Source organism: Geotrypetes seraphini, chromosome 4 (genome assembly GCF_902459505.1).
Source record: "Geotrypetes seraphini chromosome 4, aGeoSer1.1, whole genome shotgun sequence".
NCBI lineage: Eukaryota > Metazoa > Chordata > Amphibia > Gymnophiona > Dermophiidae > Geotrypetes > Geotrypetes seraphini.
In genome coordinates, this window is record NC_047087.1 from 15,487,239 (window position 1) to 15,512,783 (window position 25,545).

Consider the following 25,545-nt stretch of genomic DNA (forward strand, 5'->3'; position numbering starts at 1 on the left):
TTCATTCAGCTAATTTAATACATCTGTGACTACTGAAATTTAAAGAGCTAGGTTCCCTTCAGGTCAGGGCCGATCTCCCTCTTTCTCCAAGTCCAAAGCTGGTCACTCTCTCTGCACTATTTACCTCTAGTGTCATTCCCCCTCCCCCCCCCCAACATACACATACACACATGCCACGCTACAGGTTGCTAAGCCAAACAATTTGATCTGCAAGCATTTAGGGCTATATTTTATAAACGGCGCTCTAATTGCGGCCACCTAGCGATGCCCATGTTTGGGATCCGTGCCTAACTTGTATTTATTTATTGGCTTAATCGTCTTGATAATTGACCACACCAGTTTTCAGCCAATCAAAAAAAACCAATTCATTAAACAATTTAAGAGTTTGGCGTTGAACTCTTAGGATGCCTAGCGATGCCTAAGTAGAGCTCCCCCCCCCCCATGCCTAAGGATGTCTATAGAAAGCATAGAAATATGATGGCAGATAAAGGCCAAATGGCCCATCCAGTCTGCCCATCCACAGTAACCATTATCTCTTCCTCTCTCTAAGAGATCCCACGTGCCTGTCCCAAGCCTTCTTGAATTCAGACACAGTCTCTGTCTCCACCACTTCTTACAGGAGACTGTTCCACCCTTTCTATAAAAAAAATATTACCTTAGATTACTCCTGAGCCTATCAGCTCTTAACTTCATGCTACGCCCTCTCATTCCAGAGCTTCCTTTCAAATGAAAGAGACTCGACTCATGCGCATTTATGTCACGTACGTATTTAAACATCTCTATCATATTTCCCCTCTCCCGCATTTCCTCCAAAGTATACAGATTGAGATCTTTAAGACTGTCCCCTTATGATGTACGCCTTATGATAAAGACCACACACCATTTTATTAGCCTTCTTCTGGACCGACTCCATCTTTTTTATATCTTTTTGAAGGTGCGGTCTCCAGAACTGTACACAATATTCTAAATGAGGTCTCACCAGAGTCTTATACCAGTTCCTACTGGCCATACCTCTCCCTATGCACCCTAGCATCCTTCTAGCTTTTGCCGTCACCTTTTCAACCTGTTTGGCCACCTTAAGATCATCTCAAAAAGTAGGCGTGGTTATGGGTGGAGAATAGGCATGGTTGACTTAGGCTTTGTTAGGCATCCAACACAGACACCACCAAATTAGGAGAGTGGAAAGCTAGCCTATTGGAACAGCATCTATGCCTACAATGCCTAGAGACGCCTAAGTCCGCTTAGGTGCCGCTAGGCTTGTTTCTCTAAACAGCACCTAGCAGTTGGTTGACAACCATGCTGAGCGACACCTACAATGTAGGCGCTTTAATCCAGGCCTTATATCCAGTGGAATCTGGCATGACTTGAAGAATTAAAAATAAGTCTAATGAATTAACACAGTAATAAAAAGGCATTATAAACTTTTTTCCAACCTTTCTATGTATCTGGTATTCATGTTCTTCTTTCTCTGACTGTGCCTAGCTTCCTTCTGCTGTGCTTGTTCTCCCTTTCTCCATCTATGCCAGTCTCGGTGCTCCCTGGCTTTGTGTGGTAAATGTGATCCACAAGAAAAAGGAAATCAGCCCCAAGTTAAATAGAGCAAAACAGGTGAAACTGTTGTGCATTTTGATACGAGCTTGGAACCTTTATTTTAGTTGGCTTAGTACCTGAGCGCCATCTACTGGATTGACATCATCTTCCCTGAAGAAGGCTTTTCACTAGAAGCCGAAACATGGACCGTGTTGGATCCAGCAGCAGAGGAACGGACTTTGTATTCAAACATGTGATATGTTTAAACATATAATTATATTTAACTAGCTGATGCCCCGGCGTTGCACGGGTATTTAATTATAGCAATAACACTGTAAATGGATTCAAATAAAGATACTTTATAATGGTGAATGAAATTATTTTTTTACAGCTTTATAAAAAGTACAATATTCAAATTATAATGTGAAATATTTGACAAAATGAATACAATACAACTAACATAAAACTTGATTATAAACAACATTTTTAGTTTCACCTCCAGGAGCAAGAACATATAAATTCTTGGGTGAAGAGATCCCCAGAACATATCACCCCAGTTAGTGAGGGATCTGCATACCAAGTTTCGTTCAAATCGGTCAAGCCGTTTTAGATTTACTGTGAGAATGGCAGCTGTTTACATTTTTTCCATTGACATGAATGGGTGAAATCTGATGTTCTGTTTGTAGCTCTGCCAACGTGTGCAGGTGGGCCGCGAGACCCCCAGAACATATCACCCCAGGTAGTTGGAATTACTGTGAGAATGGCAGCTTTTTACATTTTTTCCATTGACATGAATGGGTGAAATCTGATTTTCTGTTTGTAGCTCCGCCCACATATGCAGGTGGGCCGCGAGACCCCCAGAACATATCACCCCAGGTAGTGAGGGATCTGCATACCAAGTTTCGTTCAAATCGGGCAAGCCATTTTTGAATTACTGTGAGAATGGCAGCTTTTTACATTTTTTCCATTGACATGAATGGGTAAAATCTGATTTTCTGTTTGTAGCTCCGCGCACGTGTGCAGGTGGGCCGCGAGACCCCCAGAACATATCACCCCAGGTAGTGAGGGATCTGCATACCAAGTTTCGTTCAAATCGGGCAAGCTGTTTTTGCGTTGGCAGCTGTTTTACATTTTTTCCATTGACATGAATGGGTGAAATCTGATTTTCTGTTTGTAGCTCCGCCCACATGTGCAGGTGGGCCGTGAGACCCCCAGAACATATCACCCCAGGTAGTGAGGGATCGGCATACCAAGTTTCGTTCAAATCGGTCAAGCCGTTTTTGCGTTGGCAGCTCTTTACATTTTTTCCATTGACATGAATGGGTGAAATCCGATTATCTGTTTGTAGCTCCGCCCACGTGTGCAGGTGGGCCGCGAGACCCCCAGAACATATCATCCCGGGTAGTGAGGGATCTGCATACCAAGTTTCGTTCAAATCGGGCAAGCCGTTTTAGATTTACTGTGAGAATGGCAGCTGTTTACATTTTTTCCATTGACATGAATGGGTGAAATCTGATGTTCTGTTTGTAGCTCTGCCAACGTGTGCAGGTGGGCCACGAGACCCCCAGGACATATCACCCCAGGTAGTTGGAATTACTGTGAGAATGGCAGCTTTTTACATTTTTTCCATTGACATGAATGGGTGAAATCTGATTTTCTGTTTGTAGCTCCGCCCACATGTGCAGGTGGGCTGCGAGACCCCCAGAACATAACACCCCAGGTAGTGAGGGATCTGCATACCAAGTTTCGTTCAAATCGGGCAAGCCGTTTTTGAATTACTGTGAGAATGGCAGCTTTTTACATTTTTTCCATTGACATGAATGGGTGAAATCTGATTTTCTGTTTGTAGCTCCGCGCACGTGTGCAGGTGGGCCGCGAGACCCCCAGAACATATCACCCCAGGTAGTGAGGGATCTGCATACCAAGTTTCGTTCAAATCGGGCAAGCCGTTTTTGCGTTGGCAGCTGTTTTACATTTTTTCCATTGACATGAATGGGTGAAATCTGATTTTCTGTTTGTAGCTCCGCCCACATGTGCAGGTGGGCCGTGAGACCCCCAGAACATATCACCCCAGGTAGTGAGGGATCGGCATACCAAGTTTCGTTCAAATCGGTCAAGCCGTTTTTGCGTTGGCAGCTCTTTACATTTTTTCCATTGACATGAATGGGTGAAATCCGATTATCTGTTTGTAGCTCCGCCCACGTGTGCAGGTGGGCCGCGAGACCCCCAGAACATATCATCCCGGGTAGTGAGGGATCTGCATACCAAGTTTCGTTCAAATCGGGCAAGCCGTTTTTGCGTGATCGCGGCACATACATACATACATCCGATTTTATATATATAGATAAACTTCTTTGTTTCAAAGGCTGATGTGTACAGTCCCCCACTTGTTCTCCTATTTTGGTGAACATAGATGGCACATAGCTTTCAGAATAGTGTTGGAAGAGATCAACAAGGATAACAAGATATCATCGAAAACACGGCAGTAAGACTAATCTTTAAGCTGAAAAAATTTGGCCACTTAACTCCATTCTTCCAAAAACTACATTGACTTCCTCTCAAGGGAAGAGTTGTCTACAGGTTTGGATGCCTCTTCTACAAAGCCCTACGTGGCCTATTGCCTAACTACCTAACTGCTCAGTTCTTGTTCTCATCTCCAAGCCGTTACACACGTTCCCAATCATTTTTTTATCTTCCCTTCAGTCAAAGGCTGTACTCAGAAAAGATTCATTAACTGACTCTTATCATACCAAGCTGTTTCCAGGGATCCCGAAGTGGGTCAAATGGTTAGAATATCAACTCATATATTTGAGAAAGCTATTAAAAACCTAACTGTTCTTTAATGAGGGCTAGATAGAATTTCTGATTTAGTAATGATAATAATTATGTAAAATGATTTGTTATGTTTCCATATCCTATTATGTTTCTTTGTAAACATTATCTGAAATTTCAAAATAAAAAAAACCCATAAAAAAACCTATCTGTTCTGAAAATTCTTGTAATCTCTGCAAAGTAGCATATTGATATGAAACTATTGTAGTTCATTGATAAAGGTCAGCCAATCTCTTTTTTAAACTGCATAGAACCAAAAGGCTTTTGCGATATATAAATAAAAGTATGTTATATTATGTCTACAGGTGGTACATGCCTCTGACATACCCAGCTGAGCTGCTCCATGTTGGAATATTAGAAAGTGGTGGAACCAGGACCTTTGCAAAAAGGGTGTCAAGCTTTTCAGTAAACCTGTGAATCTTCCAACACAAGACCCAAAAAGGGGGTTAGAGGTTCTGATGCAGAACTTTAAAGCAGGTTCCAGTCGGATATTACTGGTTCCTCAGGAACACTTTTAGCTTTAAAGATTCTCCTTCAGTCCAGTAGATGTTCCTGGACCCCCAGGGTATGGGATCAATCCAGGTCAGCTTGCTGGACAAAGAAACCCTTATAGTCTGGTCTTTCCTTTCACTTTAGTATCACAGAGGGGATAATGAGAGTTCCCCCCCTTCCTTAAACAACCAGCAGTCACCAGCTCTTGGTGTACTAGCCTGAGTAGCATAGTACAAAGACTGTAACCTCTGGGATCCATAGGCTAATGCTTAAAATCTGAAGGGTCTGAGTCTCAAGAAGGCAGAAAAGCCAAAGACTCCTTCTGGGGCCCTTTTACTAAACTTGTTAATGCAGGTTTTGCTGTTTGGTAGACATTAATTTAGGCCTGTGCTAATGTCTAGGGAGTGGTTGGAAATCAGGCATGACATGAGTGGGTTGGTGGAGTAGCTGGCTTGGACAGCTATTGTTTAGGTTGGTACCATATACTGTCACAACTTTTGATTGTATAGCTACAGTTACCTCCAGAGCAGGTGATATGTGCAGCCACACTCTTGCTTGTCCCGGTAGTATGGCTGCTGTCAGTGGAAGTGCAGCGGCACAAACCCTTATATCCCTGATGGCACAAACCTGCCCCCCCCCCTGTGAGCAAACCTCACCCTTTATAGGTGTATTCTCTACCCACCCCAATCCCTGGACCTATCCAGTCATCATCTTTTATAACTCACTTGTCCCAGGCAGAAGTAGTCCACCTCTGATGTAGGCCTCAAACAAGATCCAAGATGTCCACAATGCTCCCTTACAGTAGTACTGCAAGACTATCTCAGGGGGCATGGCAGCCATTTTGGATCCCAGCTAAGTAGGAACAGAGAAGAATGACTTCTACCTGGAACCATTGATCTATACAAGGTGACCCCCAGATAGGTTCAGGGAAGGGGTTGAGGGGGAGACTGTGCCTCTCAGGAGTGGAGGTTGGCCTCTAGGGGCACTGTTTGTATCATTGGAGAGCAGGGTTTATGCCATTGTGGTATTAGAGTTTGTGTCTTTGGGGTAGAGGGGACTGGAGACTGGAAGGAAGCGTAGGAGGCATAGGAGACTGGGGCTAGATGTGTTTTAGTTTACTGGCATGCAGTGGCTAGTCCAGGGAACATACACAACAATGCTGTCACTAGGTTTGTGCAGCCAGAAAATATTTGTTTTATATTGCTTATTGCGTTAAGACAGTATTTCTCAACTTCTTCAAGCCAAGTACCCCCCAAGTCTAACAAATATCAACCCAGTACCCTCGACCACCAACTGCCCCAGATCTGCCCAAGCTCCGCCCTAACCCCGCCCCATAACAATAGTACTAATTGTAATGCAATTTCTTTCATTCATTTTTCACATACACGCACAATATAATCTTATTAACAATACATAATGGTAGCCACAAAATTAAACTACACAGAGAAAATTTGAATTATTCTATTTTTTTTCAAAGAGCTCAAAGCAGATGACTTTAAAATATGCAATGTCACCTCAGTAACAACTACAGAAAAATAGACAAATATAGGGCAAAATACAGACAGCAGATATAAATTCTCAAAACTGACACATTTCGATCACTAAATTGAAAATAAAATCATTTCCCGCACTTTTGTTGTCTGGTGATTTTATTTTTCTAATTATCCTTTCCCAGTCTCTGGTAGAACTTCCTTCTGTCTGTGCTCTTAACTGTGTTTCCAGGGCCTTCTTATCCATTGACTGTTTATCTCTCCTTCTTCACTTTCTGCTCTGCATCCATCTTTGTTGCTAACACAGAACAGGGACAATGTTTCCTGTATTGGAAGTCAGTGAAGTCGTTTTACTAAATAGAAAGGAAACTGACTTTATAGAGCAAAAACAAAAGCAAAAGACTCGAGAGAAGTGACCTAAGTCCAGAAATCGCTCAGAGAACTGAAACTCTGAAGAGGGGGAGGTAACCCCCTCTTGGGGCAAGAGTTTACCATCCAGTCATAGCGTGTTTGATGTAAAAATAAGTCACTCTCCGAGACTTGCTTGTAAGTTTAAATATTCTTATCTTCTTAAATATAGTAAAATCTTTGAATTATACCACTTGAATTTGTATATAAATATAACTGTATATTGTAGCATTCAATTGTCACTGGAATGTAACTTAAACCACACTTAGCTTTTAAGAGGAGTTCATTAGGGCCTCAACGCAGTCCCCATCTTTGGCACGGACTTTTAACATTCAACTTTTTATTTTTCCATTTTTCTGCTGCCTGCCACTAACCTAGAAGCCTCTGTCGCATCCCACCCGGGCAGAAAGAGGAAGTTCTGATTGAGGGCAGGACCCAGCAGAGGAGAAGCTTCAGGGTTAGCGACAGGCATCGCATAGGAATTGCTGCCGCTAACCTGTTGAAACAGCAGAGTAGCATGGGAGAAACAGGGATCAAGACTGCAAAACATCTAGATTTCCAAAAAGCCTTTGACAAGGTACCCCATGAACGCCTATTTCGGAAACTGAAGAACCATGGGGTGGAAGGAGATGTACATAGATGGATAAGAAACTGGTTGGCGGGTAGGAAACAGAGGGTAGGAGTGAAGGGCCACTACTCGGACTGGAGGAGGGTCACGAGTGGGCTTGGTGCTCGGGCCGCTGCTATTTAATATATTTATAAATGATCTAGAAACAGGGACGAAGTGTGAGATAATAAAATTTGCGGATGACACCAAACTATTTAGTGGAGCTCGGACTAAAGAGGACTGCGAAGAATTGCAAAGAGACTTGAACAAACTAGGGGAATGGGCGACAAGATGGCAGATGAAGTTCAATGTTGAGAAATGTAAAGTATTGCATGTGGGAAGCAGAAACCCGAGGTACAGCTATACAATTGGAGGGATGTTGTTGAAGGAGAGTACCCAAGAAAGGGACTTGGGGGTAATGGTGGACATGACAATGAAGCCGATGGCACAGTGCGCAGCAGCCGCTAAGAGAGCAAATAGAATGCTAGGTATAATCAAGAAGGGTATTACTACCAGAGCGAAAGAAGTTATCCTGCCATTGTATTGGGCGATGGTGCGTCCGCATCTGGAGTACTGCGTCCGATATTAGTCGCCGTACCTTAAGAAGGACATGGCGTTACTCGAGAGGGTTCAGAGGAGAACGACACGTCTGCTAAAAGGGATGGAAAACCATACGCTGAGAGATTGGAGAAACTGGGTCTCTTTTCCCTGGAGAAGAGGAGACTTAGAGGGGATATGATAGAGACTTACAAGATCATGAAGGGCATAGAGAGAGTAGATAGGGACAGATTCTTCAAACTTTCAAAAAAATAAAAGAACAAGAGGGCATTCGGAAAACTTGAACGGGGACAGATTCAAAACGAATGCTAGGAAGTTCTTCTTTACCCAACATGTGATGGACACCTGGAATGCGCTTCCAGAGGACATAATAGGGCAGAGTACGGTACTGGGGTTCAAGAAAGGATTGGACAATTTCCTGCTGGAAAAGGGGATAGAGGGGTATAGATAGAGGATTACTGCACAGGTCCTGGACCTGTTGGGCCGCCGCGTGAGCAGACTGCTGGGCACGATGGACCTCAGGTCTGACCCAGCAGAGGCACTGCTTATGTTCTTATGTTCTTAATTTCAGGGGTGGTGGCGGCAATGGTGACAACAGTGGCTCCACCAGAGGAAGGAGGCTGGGAGACCCACGCAGTGCCACGTACCTCCCACCAGCCGTACGCGTACTCTAGGGGGATGCGTACCGCGTGTTGAGAACCTCTGGTTTAGGAGAAATCTCATTTTAATTTTTTATGGGGGGAGGAGGAGACCATTTTGTTATTGGAGGAACAAAATCATTTGCTGATAATACTGTGCACCCTTTGCAGACAATGCGCACTCTTTCCCATAATGCACTATGGTTCACGTGTGCATTCTTTGTAAAATAGTGCACCTTTTCCAGTGCAATATATGCATTGGGGTACAGGGGATTGGAGACTGGAAGGAGGCATTGGGAGGCAATATATGCAAACAGTGCACATCAGTAAACGGAAAAAACATAAATTATGCTCGAAAACAAGAGCCCGAAAGATCGGCACAAAGAACAATTGTGTCAAGGGCACACACCTTTTTAGAGATTCACGCTTAGCCTCGATTCCCAGGTCCTAACTTTGGCTGCCAGACTTTCGCATCCTGAAATTTGCTGTAAATGCCGGCGCCCGAGACGGGCACGCTAACCTATCATTCCGTAACAAAACGTGTAACATTTTGGAATGCCCGCGCCCCTCCCAAGGCCACACCCCCTCTTGGGTCCATGCACAATAATTTACATGCGCATCTTCATAGTACAGTGCCTAGCAAGAGGCACACGCAAATTCTATTTCTTGCTAATTAGCGCCAATGGATTGAGTATTGGCAACCAATTATAATGCCTCAATTAGATTATGCGCTCAAATTGGGCACAATTTAATCGAGGCGTGATAAAAGAGGAGGAATGGCCTAATGGTTAGAGCTGCTGTCTCAGCACCCTGAGGTTATGGGTTCAATCCGAACACCGCTCCGTATGCCCCTAGGCAAATCACCCTCCATTGCCCCAGGCCCCATAGTTAGATTGTGAGCGTGCAGCCGGAATAGCTAGGGAAAGTAGTTAGAGTATCTGATTTTAAAAAAAACTTGCTGTACGCCTCCTTGGGTGAATCACTTCGTAATTCCCAATAAATAAATAAAATACACATGCAAACAGGAGCTATACTCATGAGACTCAACAAGCAAAAGGAACTTATATCACATTCAGTCCTGAAAACCTTCCTTTTCCATGCCTTATGGAGATCAATAAACAGTGGCGCTGTGAACTGTAACCATAAAAAACAAAACAAAACAGCAACCTTAAAACAATCAGTATAATTGGTGTGGAGTGTACCAGACAAGTGGGAAAGCAAACCCAAGTGCACTTAGGCACTTGGCATTGTGCTATATTGCCATACTTAGCATGGGTAAGCAAACATTATATACTGTATTACTGTGCTGAAATTATACAGCAGTAAACAAGCAAACCTGTGTTTCAAAGGATCAAGGGCTGAGGAATTAAAGCTACTTCTTACTTTACTTCTTAAATTTACATGTTTTATTTTTTTTTTTTCAAGTATTTCTTTACAATCCTTCAATATAGTCTCCCTGCTTTGCAATGAGCAAGTCCAACATCCGGGAAGCTTCATTATTCTATCCAAGACACCGTTTTTGTTCAGTTGCCGAATGGCTCGGGTACCGGCGGAAGAAAGCTCTCCCAGAGATGCAAAACGATGTCCACGCATAGGTTGTTTCAACTTTGGAAAAAGGTCAAAGTCTAGTGGACTCGTGTCTAGACTGTAGGGAGCGGGAGGTAGTTTTTCAATGACGACATTCCCTTTGTGTGGGCAAGCGTTGTCGTGAAGAATGAGTGGCCCAGCCTAGAGCAACTGAGGTCGGGTTTTGTGCATTTTTCTGCGCAAATTTTGCAAAAAATCACAATAATGCACTGCTGTGACCCTTCTTCCACATGGAACTTTGTCTGTGATGATGATGCCTTCATGGTCATAAGCAAAAATCATCATTTATATGACTTTTGATTGAGCTCGTCGACATTTTTTTGGCCATGGGAAAGATGGAGCTCTCCACTCGTCATTGAAAAACTTCGCGAATACGGCTGGGAGGTGTTACCTTATGCTCCCTACAGTCCAGACATGAGTCCACCAGACTTCGACCTTTTTCCAAAGTTGAAACAACCATCATCGTTGATCATCGTTTTGCATCATCTTCCACCGGTACCCGAGCCATTCGGCAACTGAACTAAAACAGTGTCTTGGATGGAATACTGATGTTTCCCGGACGTTGGGACTCAGTCATTGCAAAGCAGGGAGACTATATTGAAGGATTGTAAAGAAATACTTGTAAAAAAAAATAAAATAAAACATGTAAATTAAAAAAAAAAATAGTGTGCATTATTTATGAAATGACCCTCATATAAGAATCTATGTTATGGTCCGTTATGTTACCACATCTACATTACTGTATGTTAAGGCCCTGGTTCTATAAATGATGCCTACATCGGCAGGCAACTAGGGAGATGGTGCCTACCACATTTCAATCGAATTTAGGTGCCATTTGTAGAATCGCTCCTACTGGTGCCAAAATCGAGTTAGGCTCCGGTATGTTAGGCCAAGGTTTTCCGGCCTAAAATACTGGTGCTTAACGCAGGCGCCTACCAGTACCTAACACTTTCCATACCTAAGCTCTGCCTGTAGCCAGGCCTACTTTACATGGAGGATCCTTGCCATTGTTTTTTTAAATGGCTTCTGATGGCATTTTCAATTGCCATGCTACAATATCAGCTAGGTGCCATTTATAGAATCAGGCCCTAAGGGGCTCATAATTAAAGAATGACACGGGGACAAATTTTTTCCCGTCCCCATGGGAACTCATTTTCCCATCCCATCTCCATGAGTTCTTTTCCTGTCCCTGCCCCTTTCCTGCAATTTCTGTCCTCCACTGCACAACCCTCAAACACTTTCAAATCCTAAGTAGCCACATTCTAGAGCTCAGATTGTGATGTCATAATGCCTCATTCCACCAATGCCTAAGCTCCGTCCTCATCTGTACAAGCCCCAAACACTTTAAAATCCTAAGTAGCAACATTCTAGAGCTCCGATTGTGATGTCATAATGCCTCATTCCACCAATGCCTAAGCTCCGTCCTCATCTGCACAAGCCTCAAACACTTTAACATCATAAGTGTTCGAGGCTTGTGCGGTTAAGGCAGAGCTTACAGGAATGGGGCAGGGAGAGGGACAAAACTCATAGGGACGAGATGTGGAAATTGAGTTCCTGCAGGGACAGAGAAAAATTGTCCCTTTGTCATTCTCTATTTTGCACCATACTAATGATGTATTTGGGATAAATGTGACTGTTTTTAGAGGATTGGTTTCTCTGGACATTGTTTGCAAGCTTGCTAACAAAAGCCTGGTCCGTGCTTTAGTCAAAATCAATGTACTATGGACTTCATAATTAGCTATGAATAAAGAGTGCTTTTGACCATTTCTAATCCTTGCTTTATTGCCCCTATGGGAGTTCAAGTTTCTGGCAGGGAAAGCCAAACAGTCGCTCACTTTGTGACTGGGGAGACAATTAGCCCAACTCTTGGAGTTCCCTCATTAACCTGTCATGTCAAATGTCTTTTGATTAGATGTTGAAAATCTGTAAAAAAAAAAAAAAAAGTTCATTCTCCAGTGCAAACAAATAGAGCCACTCGGCTGCACTAATTTCTGTATCCGTGAGCTCTTGTAACCATTACTCTTTACTGGATGCAATACATCGGGGGAGATAAGAAAGACCCTGACGTTTTCTAAACAAGCCAGGCTGGCAGCACCTACGGGTTATCCGAGCCACGATACTGGAGGACAGCGGGAAGATGAATTGATCGGCTTATCATTGCAAGCCATCACTCATCATCCCAAATATTCTCGCTATTTGGCTTTATCGTGGCGTTGAAGAAATGCAGCGCAAGATTTATGGGGCACCATTAAGCAAAATTGACTGCCAGGGGGTGCCCTCTGACATTATTTTGGTCCTGCACTGTCTCAAGATTAGGTCTGGCAAAATTCGAGTCACCCTATTTGCTGCTCCCCCCCCCAAAAAAAAAAAATCCTGCCCCCCCCCCCTTTGCTGCTTCAAGGGTAGCAGCGCAAATCTTTGTGGCGTTTCAAAATAGCGCGCTGGTGGGCCTGGTCCAGCCACAGCCAGAGGGCACGCTTTCTCCCGCGTCTATCCTGCGGGGCTTCTCGAAATTAGACGCACGCTCTGGCTCCAGTATGTGTCTGCCTATCTCTACTTTCCCTTATAAACTGTTTATTATGCCACTAAATTGCTTTTTAAAAGAGAAAGAATAATATACAAAGACAACAGCTGCTTTGTTATCACCGAAGACGTAAAATGCAATTGCTGAGCCTCCAATATCAAATTTTTAAGCTAGAAATCCCATAAAACGGATTTTGTCAGAACATGGCCAGACTGTTAAACCTTGCTCGAGAGGGACAGAAGGCAGCTGTGCAGTGTTTAGACTTTTGCACCGGGAAGGATGCCTTATGCAGAAAATCTGTCAAATGGGGTTTTGCAGGGCTCCGGTTCGGGGCTAGCGGGCCCCTGTTCCGTCTTGATCTGGGGTGTGGGGGTGGACCGGCCAGGCTGGACTTAGGAGCACAGCCAGGTCTAACGGGCCTGGAATCTGGGGAATGCTGACCCCCTCTCCATGCCTTGCACTGCTGGGATCCTGACAGCCTTTAACACTTGCCAGAACTAAGGACCCCAGAGCAGCTCATGTAATGCCACCCTGAAAGTGAGAAGGTAAAGTTTATTTCAGTGTATTTTTTCCTCTCTATTACCCTAATGGTAGAAGACCACCGCTGTGCTTTCAGAGCAATTTTTTTTTTTTTTAACAATGCTGTGTAGAATTCACTTCTGTTTATCCCCCCCTCCAAAAAGCCTGAGGCCATTCACCTTTTTTTTTTTTTTTAACAGGAAACGGGCTTCAGATGTTTAGATGTAAAAAATTTAAACCAACAGGCCTTGCCAAGATTGTCCCAATTTTTGTCTCAAGGTATTAGCTGGATAATGGGAATTTTATTTCCATGAAATCTAGTGCGTGTGTGTGTGTGGTGGGGGTTATGATCCATATGCTTCATCCTACCTGGAAGAGTTAAGACATCAGACCATCGAAGTCATCACGTGGGTTTTTACTTAGCAAGGATCAAAAATAAAGGTAGCTGTTATGGAGATCTGGAATTTCAAATGAAACATTAAAAAAAAAAAATATTACATTGTAGTTGGGATTGTCTTGGTTTATAGTGTAAATTTTGTTTTGAATCCATTGATCATAAGACATTTGGTATTTATTAGGGAATCCCCCTGCAGTTTGGAAAGTCCTTCGCTCAACCCAAACCAAGCTGGGGGAGATTTCTCTTTAATTTCTTTCACTTGGCGCTCCTTTTACTAAGCTGCGTTAGGGCTTTAACACGTGGAATAGCACACGCTACAATGCCGGGCGCGCTGGACGCTAACGCCAGCATTGAGCTGGCATCGGTTCTAGCCAGTAGCACAGAGTTAGCGCGCGCCAATCTGCTGCGCACGCTACAAAACGCTAGCGCACCTTCGTAAAGAAGGCTGTATTGGTTTTTTTTTTTGAAGAGCGGAGTTTTATTTCTTTTCGGAATGATTTAAAGTCAATTGTATTTGTCGACAGGTTGGAGATGGAGGGGGTCCAGCTTCGCTGCCTGCGTCGCTAGGAGGCCGTCGTACATCTTCTTGCGCTGACGGCCTCCTAGCGACGCAGGCAGCGAAGCTGGACCCCCTCCATCTCCAACCTGTCGACAACTACAATTGACTTTAAATCATTCCTAAAACAAATCAAAACTCCGTTATTCAAAAAAAACCAATACAGCCTTCTTATCCCCCCCCCTCGCATCCTCCCCCTTCCATGCAAATTTCCAGCTGACCTCCTACCCCTCTACTAATATCTTCCCAATGACCCTATCAAGTAACCAGCCCTGAACTACATCTTCTCCCTTTCCTCAATTTCTTCCCTCTGCCTCTACTATTTAAAGTCCCCTAAATTGTAATTCCCTGTGCCTCTACTAAGTAACTGTCCCCTAAATTGTAACTTCCTGGAAATGTCCAGCTATCTTCTACTGTAATCCGCTTAGAACTGCAAGGAACAGGCGGAATAGAAGTCACTAATGGAATGGAATGGAAAAGGAGCCCTTTTGGTAAGCCGATTGCAGTCAGTATCTGCTTCGTACGACATTAAAAAAAAACTACAAATGTGTTTACCATCCAGCTGGCAACTGTAAAACTGGACCAGATAACCTGCCCTCCCCAATTTGCCAAATGATGGCAAATTAATTGTAAAATCTACTCCTGGTAGCTCTTTGCATAATGAATCCATCTCACTGAGCTGAATCTTCGGGAAGGGGGTAAAACGCGGACCATACGGACCTCGCGGATCTAAACCCGCATGTCCTTAAAAATCTGAGGTCCGTGCCACTTTTAGGGCTCCTTTTCCTAAGGCGCGCTGGCGTTTTTAGCGCACGCTAACCACGCGCTAAAACGAAAAATACTAACGCAAGCTCTATGGAGGCGTTAGCGTTTAGCGCGCGGGGCATTGTAGCGTGTGCTAAAACCACTAGCACACCTTAGGAAAAGGAGCCCTTAGTCTCAGCCTAGGTTATGGCTCTGACAAACCTCTATGACAATTTAGCGGGAAGGGGTAAAATGCGGACCTCGCAGATCTAAAACCGCACGTCCTTAAAAATCCGAGGTCCGTGCCACTTTTGAGGTCCGTGCCACTTTTAGTCTGTGGCTCTGACAGAGCTCTATGACAATTTAACTCTGACGGATCCTAGCATAGGGAGGGAAAAGCGTTAGGATCCGTCAGAGTTAAATTGTCATAGAGCTCTGTCAGAGCCAGACTAAAAGTGGCGCGGACCTCGGATTTTTAAGGATGTGACGTGCAGTTCAGATCCGTGAGGTCCGCGAGGGAGCCGGGGGCCTGAGCTGAGCTGCAGGGAAAGCGAAGGCGAACTTATCAATGCACGGACCTCGGATTTTTAAGGATGTGCGGTTTTAGATCCGCGAGGTCCGTAAGGTCCGTGTTTTATCCCTTCCCCAATTTAGCTCTGACGGATCCTAATGCTTTTCCCTCCCTCAGCTGGGACTAAAAATGGCACAGACCTCATGGCAAAAGTTTTGCCACTTTTAGTCTCAGTATAGGGAGAGAAACGCATTAGGATCCGTCAAAGCTAAAGTGTCGTGGAGATCTGTCAAAGCCATAACCTAGGCTGAGACTAAAAGTGGCAGGGTGCTGGGTTAGTCTATTTTGTATTCTGGTTCTACTTTGTTGTTGTTCCACGGTTGCCTGTACTTGGTAGGTCGCTTTTCTGTTTGAAAATAAAAATTGATTTCTTTGACTGGGAAAATACATTTATTAATATACGTAGTAAAGTCATTTCACACCTATCTTGGTTCTTCTAAGCAGGTTACAGTCACCATAAACACAATGAAAGAAAAGTAAAGTCATTTTAACAAACAGAATATTTGATACATTTCAATACATAAATATGTTTTCTATGTGGCCAATTCATTTACTGGACAGAAAGAACATTACAAAGCCGAGTACAGAAAATTGTTGTCATGATGGTTTGTCTGCTGAGAGGCTACTTCTTTCTACTTCTGGCGAAAGTATAGTCGCACACTAAGACAGATGTATCGTTTTACTGTAAAAAAAAAAACCCCAAAACCTTTTTTACTCTCACTTTTGCTGGGCCAGCGAGGTAAATGCTCTGACGTTCATAAAATTCCTATAAGTGTCGGAGCATTTTCCTCGCTGGCCCGCGGTCTAAAACTCTGCCGCAGCTTTATAAAAGGAGTCCTAGGTTAAGAATCCCCAAAGATTCATGGAGTTGAAATGTTAGATAATATTGTCATATAATAATAATAACAATAATAATAAAAACAGTTTATATACCGCAATACCGTTAAGTTCTATGCGGTTTACAATAGATTAAGCGAGGTACAAATTGATTGAATTTAAGAGGGGGAAGAGGAGAGTTAATAGGACCGGAAATGCGTTGTTGAGGAGAAAGAGATTAATAGGACCGAGGAATCACTATGGAGGAGAAAGAAGATGAGTGGGTCAGTTGTCTAGATACTTTAGGAACAATTGAGTTTTTAGACATTTTCTAAGTCAAAATGATCTACCAACAATAAAATTAAAAAAAAAACACAAAGCACACTGAAAGGCAGAGAAAATGTTAATTATTCATATTCCGAGTTTTTTCAAAGAGGTCACGGCAGATGACTCTATGCAATGTCACCTCAGTAACAAAATACAAAAATAGACAAATACACCCCCTCCCTTTTTACTAAACCACAATAGTAGGTTTAAGCACAGGGAGTTACGCTGAATGCCTCGTGCTGCTCTCAATGCTCATAGGCTCCCTGCACTAAAAAAGCTATTGCGGTTTAGTAAAAGGGAGCCATAGTGCAAAATATAGACAGCAGATATAAATTCTCAAAACCGACACATTTTGATCACTAAATTGAAAATAAAATCATTTTTCCTACCTTTGCTGTTTGGTGATTTCATGAGTCTCTGGTTGCACTTTCTTCTTCTGACTATGCATCCAATCTTTCTTCCTTTCTTTCAGCCTCCTGTATGTTTCCTCTCCTCCATACCTCATTCTCTCCCCCAACTTTTTCTTTCTGTCTCCCTGTTCCCCCTTCTTTCTGTCTCCCTGTCTGCCCCCTTTCTTTCTTTCTCCGTGCCCTCCCCCAAGCCACTCGGTTTGCTGCCACCGCCATCGGGGAACAGCCCCTAAGCCACCGCCGTCCCAAGCTTTCCCTGCAGAAGCGTCACGCTGACCAGCATTCCACTCCCTGACCTCAATTCTGACGTAGGAGAGGAAGTTCCGGGCCAACAAGGCATTTCTCCTCATTCCATCCAGCCTGAGCCCCATCTCTCCTTGATCCAGCATTTCCCTTCTGTGTCTGTCAGAATTACCATTCCACCTATTTTCCAGCATCACCCTTCTTTGTGTCCATCTCACCTATATCCCTATCTCACCACTTTTTCAGAATCTTCATTTGTCTCTGTCCTTGTCTTTACCCCATGTTCACCATTTACCCTTTCAATGTCTTTATCTCCCCCCCCACCACACACTTTTTCAGCATTACTTCTATGTCTCTATTTCACCTCCTCTTCATGTCCCCTCTGTATCTCTATCCTTATTCAGTAGGTCCTGCTTACTCTTTCTCTTCTTTGTGTCACTATCTCCATTTTCAGCTTTCCCCCCTTTTCCTTTGTTAATGCATCCTGTAGCCAGAATCTTTCCATCCTCCCTCCACTCCGGCCCAGCCCAGTATGAAATATTTCCTTTTATTTCCCTCCCCTCTCTCTTTCTCTCTCTCTTCTGCTCCCTCACCCACGAGTCCTGCATCTGGCCCTCCCACTTCTACCTGCACCTGGCAAAACCCCCCTGCTCCGCAGCTCTCTTAAGCAACTCGTCAGCAGCGGAGATCAAGACAAGCTGCCGACATCGAGGCCTTCCCTCTACGAGTCCCGCCTTTGTGGAAAAAGGAAGTTGAAACAAGCGGGACTCGCAGAGGGTAGGCCCCGACGTCAGAAGCTTGTGTCGATAGCTGCTGCTGAGTTGCCGAAGAGAGCCGCGGAGCAGGGGGTGTGGCCGGAAGCAGGTAGAAGGGAGAGGGCTGTTGGAAGAGGTAGAAGTTCCGGAGTATGACACCGACCCGGGCCAGGATGATTTCTTTTTCAGGCTGTTGCTGCTGCCGCCGCCATGCCACCTTGCGCCCCCCCCCCCCCCCGAAATGACAAAAACAGCCTAATGCCCGGCGTCGGCGTCTTTGACGCCCGGCTGATAGGCCCGGTAGATCGGGACGGCAACACGAGTCTATCACAGAGCCCGGGCGTTGGGCTCCCCTGATCTAGGTCTTTATCCCACAATGCTGTTTGATGTGAAAGAAGATGTTCATGGTGTTTTTTCAGTTTACAACCTCTAACTGGGGGGGGGGGGGGGAAACGAAGTAGGAATGAGAGCTTCAGAGAAGGAGAAAAGGTCAATTATGTATTTTGGGGCAAGTCCGTTTAGCGCTTTAAAGCAGAAGCAGGCAAATTTAAACTTTATGCGTGCTGCCATCGGTAGCCAATGTAACTGCCGGTAGTAGGGTGATACATGATCGAATTTCTTTAGTCCGAAGATTAATCTGACCGCTGCATTTTGCATTAGTTGTACACGTCGCATATTTTTTGGGGAAATGGCTAAGTAGGCGATGTTACAGTAGTCAAGTTGACTTAGTACGAGGGATTGGAGCAGGGTTCTGAATGCCGACGTATCGAAATAAGCTTTAATGGATCTGAGTTTCCAGAGAGTGAAGAAACCCTTTCTGATTAAGGAGTCCACCTGGTCTTTCATTATATATAATATATATATAATGATCGTGGCACCGAGGTACCTCCCTCAGATATGAATCATTATAATAAAATTTGCGGACGACACCAAACTATTTAATGGAGCTCGGACTACAGAGGACTGCGAAAAGTTGCAAAGGGACTTGAACAAATTAGAAGAATGGGCGGCGAAATGGCAGATGAAGTTCAACATTGAAAAATGTAAAGTATTACATGTGGGGAGCAGAAACTCGAGGTACAACTATACAATGGGAGGGATGTTATTGAATAAGAGTACCCAGGAAAGGGACTTGGGGGTAATGGTGGACATGACAATGAAGCCGTCGGCACAGTGTGCAGCGGCCGCTAAGAGAGCGAATAGAATGCTTGGTATAATCAAAAAGGGTATTACAGCCAGAACGAAAGAAGTTATCCTGCCGTTGTATCGGGCGATGGTGCGCCCGCATTTGGAGTACTGCGTCCAATATTGGTCGCCGTATCTTAAGAAGGATATGGCGTTAGTCGAGAGGGTTCGAAGGAGAGCAACACGTCTGATAATAGGTATGGAAAACCTGTCATATTCTGAGAGATTGGAGAAGCTGGGTCTCTTTTCCCTGGAGAAGAGGAGACTTAGAGGGGATATGATAGAGACTTACCAGATCATGAAGGGCATAGAGAGAGAGTAGAGAGGGACAGATTCTTCGAACTTTCAAAAAATAAGAGAACAAGAGGGCATTCGGAAAAGTTGAAAGGGGACAGATTCAAAACAAATGCTAGGAAGTTCTTCTTTACCCAACGTGTGGTGGACACCTGGAATGCGCTTCCAGAGGACGTTATAAGGCAGAGTACGGTACTGGGGTTCAAGAAAGGATTAGACAAATTCCTACTGGAAATGGGGATAGAGGGGTATAGATAGAAGATTACTGCACAGGTCCTGGACCTGTTGGGCCGCCGCGTGAGCGGACTGCTGGGCACGATGGACCTCGGGTCTGACCCAGCAGAGGCATTTCTTATGTTCTTATGTTCTTATCCGTAGTAACCATGATCTCCTCCTTTCCCTATTGGCTAAAGCTCTTAACATTTGCATCTCCTCTTCCTATAGGCTAAGGCTCTTTATACCTGCATTGTGAGGTCATAGAGCTTAATGATGGCAGATAAAGGCTAAATGGCCCATCCAGTCTGCCCTTCTGCAGCATCCACTGTCTCCTCCTTTCCCTATTGGCTAAGGCTCTTAACATTTGCATCTCCTTTCCCTATTGGCTAAGGCTCTTTACACCTGCATTGTGAGGTCATAGAACTTTATGAGTATAAAAACACAGAAACATGATGGCGGATAAAGGACAAATGGCCCATCCAGTCTGTATAGCTGCAGTAACCATTATCTCTTCCTCCTTCTAAGAGATTCCACGTGCCTATCCTAGGCTTTCTTGAAATTAGACACAATCTCTGTCTCCATCACCTCTACTGGAAGACTGCTTTACGCATCTACCACCCTTTCTGTAAATAAGTATTTCCTTAGATTATTCCGGAGCCTCTCAACTCTTAACTTCATCCTACGCCCTCTCATTCCAGAGCTTCCTTTCAAATGAAAGACTCGACTCATGCACATTTACGCCACGTAGGTATTTAAATGTCTCTATCATATCTCCCCTCTCCCGCCTTTCCTCCAAAGTAAACAAATTGAGATCTTTAAGTCTGTCCCCACAAAGTCAAGGTACCTATACCTATGGGCTTCAGTGAGTTAGACGATGTAAAGACAGATAGACGTGCCCAAAAGGTATTGAAACCACCGCAGAGACAAAGTAATGATTCTCCCATGGCAAATGCACTGAAGCCCATAGGTATAGGTACAAGTGTGAAAAAGTCCATAGGTATGAAATGGTCTTTTTAGCAATTTGAACACCCTAAGCGTTAAGTAAAAGAGCCCCTTAGACTTTGAGCAAGTATTTCCTTTAAAATGCCTCCTGAATAATTTTGTATATACGAAGGAGAAGGAGTCAGCTAGAAATGTGATGGACGGTAATATTTAACAGAGATTCCTTCTAATCTAAAATGCTGGATTTTGGAATTTTGATGGTACAGTCGGATCATTAGCCTCAAGTATGACTAGGGAGAATGGGGAAAGGATTAGCGCGAAACAATTCAGGCCCATCAACATTATTAATGTGGTAGAGGCTTATTGAGCATAAATTTATATTAAAAATGTGCAAGCCAATGGGGTGATATTTCCCTTCCGAACACCTGGAAGGTGTAAATCAGAGTGATGGTAAACATTTCAGATTCAAACATATGACAGACTGGTTTTGTTATGTGTACTGTGGACGTCTCAGTGTGCAAACGAAAGACTGCAGGAAACTAGCACCGATAAATCAAAGGATGAACTTAGCACTAATAAACATTTCTTTTATTTAAAAGTGTGTGTGGGGGGGGGGGGGATGTGGAGTCACTTCTTTTTCGGTGGACAAAAAGCCAGAACGTAGAGGTTCTGCAAGGTTCTCAATTTCCTGTGGGCGACTGAAAACTTGGAGATGTTTGTACCCCAGCTCTTACCAGGGCTGTTTTCTCTCATTTTGCAAGAAATAGTTGCACCAGTTTTATTTTTAAAAATATTACAGTTTATGAGGTAGGGAGGGGGGTATTTTATTATTACATATATCATTCAATAATGGAGTATATGGTTGGGAGGGATGGGAGAGGGATAGGGATAAGAATCTATGTAATATAAAATATTACATTACATTACAGATTTCTATTCCGCCATTACCTTTTGGTTCAAAACGGATTACAAAAAGAGTTATGGAAGAAGGGTTACAACGTTAGATCAGAGAAGGTTTCCAAGAGTGGGAAAAGTAGGATCTGGGGTTAGGGAGGGGATGGTAAGAGGGGGGTTAAGCTTTATCATGGTATTAAGCTTTATTAAGGGATTTCTTGAAGAGTATAGTTTTTATTTCCTTTCTGAACATCTTGTAGTCTGGGGTTGTTGTCAATAGGTTGGAGACTTGGTTGTCTATCTTCGCTGCCTGAGTGGCCAGTAGTCCGTTGTATAGTTTTTTCCGTTTTACTTCTTTGATTGGGGGGTAAGTGAATGGGGTGTGTGTTTTTCTATGCCTGGTAGAGGTGGTTTGGATGAGGCGGTTGTTTAGGTAGGTTGGGCTGTCTCCATTTATAGTTTTAAATAGTATACAGTAGAATTTAAATTGTATTCTTTCCTGGATTGGAAGCCAATGAGAATTGATGAATGCCTCAGTAATGTGATCATGTTTTTTCAATGACTAGACGAGTCTCAGAGCTGTATTCTGAATTGTCTGTAGTTGTTTAATCATTATTGCAAGGCAGGGGAGGTAGAGGATGTTGCAATAGTCTAGGATACTTAGGATTAGAGATTGTACTAGGAGCTGAAATTGTGTTTTTTTGAAGAATTTTCGGACTTGTCTAAGGTTTCTCATAACTGCGAAAGATTTCTGTATTGTTTTGTTAATTTGTGGTTGCATGGTGCAGCCTCTGTCAATAGTCATACCTAGAAGTTTTAGGTTGGTTTGCAAAGGGTAGTTGATAGAGTTGATTTCTAAGTTGGTTATGGTTGGGATGAATTTTAGTTTTGTCTGGGTTGAGTTTCAGTTTGTGGTCTTCCATCCAAGTCGTAACTGTAGCTAGAGTTCTGTGTAGTGTGTCTGACATTAAGAGCATTGGTTGGTCGAAAGGAATGAGGATGGTGATGTCATCAATAGCCTTTCCTAGAGAGAATGTTCAAAGTGGGTGACAATAAATTGAAGGGAATATTCAGTGCTATCCTGGGGAGATTTTTATTTCTGGCTATATTTGGGGCCCTGATGAGATGCCAACACCAAAGATGCTCAGCCTGTCCTGTGGACCGTTACATGACACATAGGGCTCCTTTTACTAAGTCGCGTTAGGGCTTTAACGCGCAGAATAGCGCACGCTAAATCGCCGTGCGTGCTCGACCTTAACGCTAGCATCGAGCTGGCGTTAGTTCTAGCCATGTAGCGTGGGTTTAGTGCGCGCTAAAATGCTGCATGCGCTAAAAACGCTAACGCAGCTTAGTAAAAGGAGCCCATACTCACAATGCCGAATCTCCCTGAAATACCCAGATTGCTGTGTACATGTAAGAGAACAAAAGGGGGGGGGGGGGGGGCGGAAATCTGGCTGAACCCAGTCCTATAAAGTCATATTGTGAAGGTGCGAAAGTTAATAAAAATTAAAAATATTTTTCCTTAAATTGAGGTTAATATAGAGATATACATATGATTTAACATAGAAACATAGAAGATGACGGCAGAAAAGGGCTACAGCCCATCAAGTCTGCCCACTCTGCTTACCCACCCCCTGTCTATGCCCTAATGACCCAGTTTCCTTATCTTGACCCTCGTAGGGATCCCACATGGGTACCCCATTTATTCTTAAAGTCTGGCATGCTGTCTGCCTCGATCACCTGCACTGGAAGCTTGTTCCAATGATCAACCACTCTCTCTGTGAAGAAATACTTTCTGGTGTCGCCATGAAATTTTCCGCCCCTGAGTTTGAGCGGGTGCCCTCTTGTGGCCGAGGGTCCCTTGAGAAAGAAAATATCATCTTCCACTTCGACACGTCCCGTGAGGTACTTAAATATTTCGATCATGTCTCCCCTCTCCCTACGTTCCTCAAGAGTGTAGAGCTGCAATTTGTTCAGTCTCTCTTCGTACGAGAGACCCCTGAGCCCCGAGATCATCCTGGTGGCCGTCCGTTGAACCTTAATTAATTGCTATCGGAAATTTTCAAGTGTTATCTATTTTCTTTATCAAGTGTAAACTTGTAATATTTGAAAATTGCATAAATAAATACAAAAAAAAAAAATTAAAAATATGTTTAGCACTTGGACGATTTGAAAGTTAGGTCATCCAGGTGCTGATTGAAATGGCTTTTTGGATGTATCCAGGGACATTTTAGGCCTCGAAGACCACTGTGTGCCCAGAACTGGAGTAGTGTTTAGGGCGGGATGTGGGCCAACCTAGACTTCGTCGTCCTGCAGGGAAAGTTTGATGAGACTGCCTAGGTGAATCTTATACGTTGTGAGTTAGACAATGTAAAGACAGGCATAAGTGCCCAAAAGGCATCGAAAGTGACCAGATAACCACTGCAGAGACAAAGTAAAGACCACCATGCACTCCCCCCGTGTTCACTGACCCTGTTGTACCCCCACAAAGTTCAGAATAAAAACGTACATAGCTGCCTCTGGAACATCAGCACCTGGCATGATGTCATCAGTGACACAGCAGAGGGACTCGCCGGCAGGAGAAAGCGTGATGCAGCCTGTTTAGCGTGCAGCGGCTGCCATCGCTGCTAGAGGGAGGTTTGTTGCTCGGTCATCTCGCAGGGAGGGTCATCAGGGTTCGCATGGGAGGGAGAAATAGGAGGGTCAGCAGGGGTTCGGCTGGGAGGGGGGAGAAGTGGTCTGCCTCGGGTGCTCCAAGGCCTGGCGCCATTATCTTCTTTGGGCAGCAGCAGCGTTTACAATTTGCTGCTGTTGCCGGCTTCAAGCCTTCCTCTCTGTTGGGTCCTGACTACTTCCTGTTTTCATGAAGACAGGACCCGACAGAGAGGAAGGCCTGAAGCTGGCAACAGCAGTGAATCGTGAATGCTGCTGCTGCCTGATGAAGTTCAGGACACCAGGCCTTAGGTGACAGAAGGAGGAAAGGGAGCAGAGGGGGAGAGAATTGAGGAGAGTGTTGTTGTACCCAACTGGAGGGAGAAGGAAGATGAGGGAGGGAATGAAAGGAGATGCCAGGGCTTGGAAGGAAGAAGAGATGCCAGGGGGAGGGAAGGAGGAAGGTATGCCAGACCAAGGGAAAAGGAAGGGGGAAAGGAAGGAGGAGATGGCAGAGCATGGAGGGGGAGGGAGAGATGGAAGAAAAGGAAAGGAGAGAGATGCCAGGGAATCAGGGAAGGGATGATGGCAGACCATGGTGTGGGAAGGAAAGAAAGGAGAAGAGAAAGATGTCAGAGCATAGGGGAGGGGATGGTGATAGAGAGAGAAAAATGGAGAGGTGACAGGGCTGAAATCAGTCATGTACAAAGGAGAGAAGGGGAACAGGATAGATAGTTTATGGAAGAAGCATAGAAAGAGGGAAGATGCCATATGGAAGAGAGAGACAGAGAGAGAGGGCGGACACTGGATGGAAAGAGCAGAGAGGACAGTGAATGGAAGGGGTGAGACAGAGGGTGAACAGTAGATGGAAGGGTTAGAGAGAGAGAAACAAACACTGAATGAAAGTGTGGGGAGAGGAGGGACAGCTGCTGAATGGAAATGTGAGGGACAGGGGGAGCAGACGCTGGAAGGAAGTGGGGAAGAGAAAGAAAAAAGGGCACATGCAGGATTGAGGGAAGAGGATAAAGTTAGTTACTGGAAGGGGTGAGGGAAAGAGGTGACAAGCTATAGGTAGATACAGTGAAAGAGAGAAATTGAGGACTGAATAGTAAAAAACAATTTAGACAGAGGCAGAAAATAAATTGAGAAGGAAGACCAGGGAAGAACAGAAGGAAGGGAGCGGAGAGAGAGATGCCAGAGCAGGGGGGAAGAAGAGGAGACCGATACCAGACCTGGGAGGAGGAAAAAAGGAAGGAGACAGATACTAGATCTGAGGGGAAAAAAGAAGGAGAGAGATATGCTAAAATCTGCTGGGAGGAAAGAAGGATAGAAAGAGGCAGAGAAGGGGGGGGGGTTTG